The 5,315-nt window shown below is 39.8% G+C and overlaps 1 non-coding gene across 1 annotated transcript; it reads left to right on the top strand.

Annotated features, from left to right (window-relative positions):
* The first annotated feature begins 5,034 nt into the window (after positions 1–5,034).
* Positions 5,035–5,153, top strand: LOC145402974 (5S ribosomal RNA). The gene has a single exon (XR_013897910.1). It is a non-coding gene; the product is annotated as a 5S ribosomal RNA (ribosomal RNA).
* The last annotated feature ends 162 nt before the right edge of the window (positions 5,154–5,315 follow it).

The following is a 5,315-nucleotide window of genomic DNA, read 5'->3' on the forward strand; positions in this document are numbered from 1 at the left end:
TTCTCTTACACACACACACACACACACACACACGTCAGAGTATAAGCTAGAATATAGCTCAGATATTTTTTGAGCAACATAGGTTCTAACCGTGCGGGAGTGCTGGTGTAAAACGAAGCGCTGTAACATTCATTAAACTGGCAGTGCTAACTTCTACAGTCTCCTCTGCCAACCTGTCGTGTCGATGTCTTGGTTATTGATGAAATGATTAAAGCCAGAAATGGGGCGCTTCACCTTATTGATTTCACCATGAAGAAATAGTAAAGGGTCAACATAAAATAATAGGCGGAATCTCCGATATTTAATTGTTAGAGCTAATGCCCAAAACACAGTGTTACGACTGAAAATATTTCTTAATTTAAAGTCGTAATTGAGGCGTTCATCGATTAGAGCCGAACACTCCTTTGTGGGTGAGTTTTCAGTTGATAACAAGATTACATGTACCACATGCAGAAAGAATTCCAACTCCGCGTCGCACAGGAGTAAAGTGATTAGTTTCTGCTTAACGTGACGGATGGGTCGTGCCAGATCGCTGATTTCCAAACATAAATGAGAGTAACCATAGCTCGCTTGCTCGTAACCATTAACGCCTTTTTTTTTTTTTTTTTTCAATCTTATTACATTTTCTTTCCTTATTTTTAGTCCTTCCTGTTAGGGAACTACTGTATTTTTTGAACTGCACTTTTACATTGCCTTTACTTTGCTTTTCTCAACCAGTGCTTGTGTTTTCCTCCATGATTTCATTTTTTATATGTTTTGGAAAAAACTCAGCCTCACTTTCTTCAGTCACATCCGCTTAGTGCACACACGTACTGTCTACACACATAAGCATACACACATCTAATCACAAACACGCGCACTAACATCTATACACACACGAGAGAGAGAGAGAGAGAGAGAGAGAGAGAGAGAGAGAGAGAGAGAGATGAAAAAGACTGAGTACTCGTATTTGGAACGACAAGAGTTACTCTATAAAACGGGAAAGATAAATGAGAGAAACACACACACACACATACACACACATTGCTCTTTGAAATTAATTATTTTATTGTTACATATTATTCTCTTTAATCAAATAATATAATCTTTATTAAATTCTTGCCATTGCCAGATGGTTTCTTCAGCTTGTGAGAGACTTTTCGAACTTCTCCACCTCGAGAGGATTTTTTTGAGCTGAATAAAATCGTCTGGATGTTGCAAGAAAGTAAAGAGAAAAGGTTAGCACAGTGAAGACGTTTATGTGAAATATTTTCCTTTGTGGCAAAACTGTCGTTGTTATTTACTCCTTTTCATCTGTCTTCTTTCCTTCCTTCCTTCTTTCCGCCGTCCTTCGTTGCTTCCATGTTTCCTTCTCTTCTTCTTTCCCTCCTTCCTCTCCCTGCCCTCCCTCGCTTCCTTCCTTATTTCCTCCTTCCCTTTTCTCTTCCTCCCTCTCACCCGTCCATCCTTCATTCCATTCATTTATCATTTAGTCCCCTTTTTACTAATTTCCTTAGCACTTCTTCCTTTAAAATCTTTCCTGTCTTTAACTCCCAATTTTGCTCTTCTAATCCTCTTTTATCTTTCCTCTCCTTCAGTCTAAAATTCTCAACATTCTCTCTCTCTCTCTCTCTCTCTCTCTCTCTCTCTCTCTCTCTCTCTCTCCACTAACGTATTATTTTTCTTCTCCATCTCACTCTATATATTTTCTTCACTCAGCAAGATATTTCCACTTACTCTTGCTTTTCCGCTGACCCTCTGCTGTCTCTTTACTTGTCACTCTAAAACTAGTCCTGTGTGTGTGTGTGTGTGTGTGTGTGTGTGTGTGTGTGTGTGTGTGTGTGTGTGTGTGTCTGTGTGTGTGTACTTGACATTTTCAACCTACTGTATTTCTTTTGTTCACATTGCAGTGTCTATCCCTAGCATTTTTTTTTTCTCTCTCTCTCTTAGTGTAAAAATTCACGATATTTTCCATCCCAGTTTCACTTACAATATCAAAGGAAGAAACCTGTACTGTACACAGGAAAAATCATCTAACATATTGCAAACATGCCGGGAATCGGGCCCGGGACTTCTCAGGTGCGAGCCAGGCAGCATACCACTACACTTGCCCGAGTGCCAGGGGGTTGTCTCATCCTCTTGGACTCACAGCTGGGAGTCGGAGGAACATTGGGTACAAGATTGCCACAATGTGAGATTTTTTTTTTTTTTTCCCTGGTCGTGGTATAGTGGTATGCTGCCTGGTTCACACCTGAGGAGTCCCGGGTTTGATTCCCAGCATAGGCCTATTGGCAATATGTTAGACAGATACCGTACAATATCAAACAGGATACCCCTCTCCCTCTCTCTAGTGAAACTTATTGTAGACAAAATTTATCTAATAATGACTCTCAGATCCCGATTCGGTCTCGTCTGAATGCAACCGTCTGGCGTTTACTGGAATACAATTCTAGAGTTGTCCTGGCCACGAAAGGGTTATTGTTGACAAAATTATCACTGCTTCTTATGGCACGCTCAGAGGAATTATATATTAAACTCATCCCAGTTATGATGACACTCAGCTGAATTATACGACATTCAGCATAATCATATGGCACTCACCTGATTATATGACACACAGCTGAATCATCCGACTCTCAGATGAATTATATGAAACTCGGGTGAGTTATGTAACGAGTATCTGAATTTTATAATTATATGATACTATCTATTATCTATTGCCAGACTCCTTAATCCCATACGGGGTGGCCACAAACAAATCGCCTCCACGTCGGCCTGTCCCCCGCCATTTCACTGCCCTGCTCCCAACTCACACCCCCCTCTCTCATATGCCTTTCCACTCCATCCCTCCGTCTCAACCTTGGCATCCCCCTCCATCCCTCCGTCTCATCCTTGGCATCCCCCTCCCTCTCTCCCCCTGAATGAATCCATCTAAGTTGATACAAGCTTCTGACATTAATCATAACAGATTTCTTGTCTTTCGACGATGAGAGAGAGAATCTTTATGTAGCTTGTACCTCTCTCTCTCTCTCTCTCTCTCTCTCTCTCTCTCTCTCTCTCTCCACCACCCAATGATTTTTTTTTTTTCACTTTGCATTTACGCAGTATTTAGTAGACACCATACTCTCTTATCACGTCTCTTCATTATTCTTCTTCGTTCCTTCCTTCTTCCCTCAATCCTTTCCTTCCTCCCTTTACTCCTTTCTTTCTTCTTTCCTTCCTTCCTTCCCTCTTTCCTTCCTTCGTTCCTTTCTCCCTCCCTCTCTCCCTACCTAATTTTCTTCTTTCTTTAATTTCCTTATTTACTTGTTCTTTCCTCATTCCATCGTTTTTTTTTGTTTTTTTTATACATGAACAGAATTACGTTTTCATTATTTTTATACAGTTTCCTTCCTGCAGATCACAGCATTTCCCAGTCTTGCTTCTTTCAGTCACTCATTCCTATATTTCTCTCCTTCCTTCCTTCCTCCCTCTTCCTTTCGTCTTTGCATTCTTTTCCGAAACCTACTGATATTATTTTAATATTAGTATATTTGGTTCCCCCCCCATTCTCTCTCTCTCTCTCTCTCTCTCTCTCTCTCTCTCTTTCTCTTGTAAAAACCCCTCCAGCCCATAGGAGAGTAAAAGTAAGGGAAGGAGGAGGCATCTAAGGGGAAGAGGATATGCTGTGTGAGGATGTTACATGAATTATTTTTATAAATATTGTTGTTGTTGTTGTTATTATTATTATTATTATTATTATTATTATTATTATTTATTGTTGTTGTTGTTCTTCTTCTTGTTTTTATTATTATTATTATTATTATTATTATTTTCATTATTATTATTTTCAGTACTTCCCGAATATGTAATTCACAAATATATTTTACTAACCTCACACATTAAAAAAAAATCGGCTAAAAATCAAACCAATAAATAACAATATATCAGTGCTGACAAGGGTACAAAGGAGAACAAGATCTAAACGAGAGGAAAACTGAGCCAAGAAGGAGGGTCCTACAGATATCTTCCCAACCTTCCCTTTAGGCTTATGAAATTCTTATCACGGGAATGAAATCGTTTGGCTGGGTCCTAACATTTTCCCTGTGTGCCAATATCAGATAAAATGTTACTTTAGATGCTTAGTGATTAGTCTAAGTCCTTGGATTTCCCTCAGAACAGTATTTGAAGTTGCTCATATGAACGTGAACCCAGTGACATGCACACTTAACTTTCCCTCCTCTCTCTCTCTCTCTCTCTCTCTCTCTCTCTCTCTCTCTCTCTCACCTCCAGGAACTAGGAAGTTATATGGGGGATGTTTGTATGACCCGGCAGTGGAGCCTCTTTACTATCTCCAAGCCATCACATGAAGGCGTCCCTCGCCAGCACATTCCTTAAAAAATACAGTATGAAATTAACCAAAAAATAAATTAATAAAAAGTACAGCGTGTTTTTCTAATCAGTTTTGTTTTCACCTGATGGACCTGGGCCATTCTTACTGTTTGAATACTAGTTGTCGTTGCAGAAAACTCAGTGGGCCTTAGCTGTGAGGTAGGGATGAGTCTCCTTGGTTACTAGTTATAGCGACCCTTCTGTCTGACTACACCCAGCCGTCAATCTCGCTGGAAGAGGTTAAGGATCCTTGCCAGATTATATACACCATATAGTTTTTGCTCAGTTGGACAAAATTTTCTGGCGTTAGCTGAAATAAAACATCCATTAGTACTAGTCGTTGCAAAGGGAAAAAGGGAAGGAAAAGTTGAAAGTATAGGGTTCTAGCAATCTTCCCTAGCTTCCCTTTAGGCTCCCTGGTAACTGGGTCGAACATCCTGCATATTTGTGTGTGACTTTGCAGCTAAAAGGAAGTTATTGTTTTGGTATAATGTATTCTCTCTTTCGTGCCTAGCCACTGACTGGGTCTGCTGTCTCTCTTTCTCTCTCTCTGTATATAAAGTATATATATATATATATATATATATATATATATATATATATATATATATATATATATATATATATTCTAACAAAGGTGTCTGGAGTTCCATCCTTCAACTGCCGCTTCTCTCTTTCTTATTTCACAACGGCCATGCCACGTTGAATACACCGCTTCCCGTCCGATCAGTGAAGTTAAACAACGTTGGGTCTGGTTAGTACTTGGATGGGTGACCGACTGGGAACACCAGATGCTGTTGGCATCCCTACGTGTCAAATGGGGTTGGCGGAGGATTAGTGCCCCTCCCTGTAAAACAATTAACTCTAAGCCCTTGACCACCCCGTTTGGGATACATGGCGTCTGGCAAAATCGAAATCGATATATATATATATATATATATTATGTATCCAGCCAAGGAGAAGCA

The sequence above is a fragment of the Coenobita brevimanus genome, chromosome 59, assembly GCF_032717465.1.
Source record: "Coenobita brevimanus isolate Jiangsu-jjx chromosome 59, ASM3271746v2, whole genome shotgun sequence".
In the NCBI taxonomy this organism is placed as follows: Eukaryota; Metazoa; Arthropoda; class Malacostraca; order Decapoda; family Coenobitidae; genus Coenobita; species Coenobita brevimanus.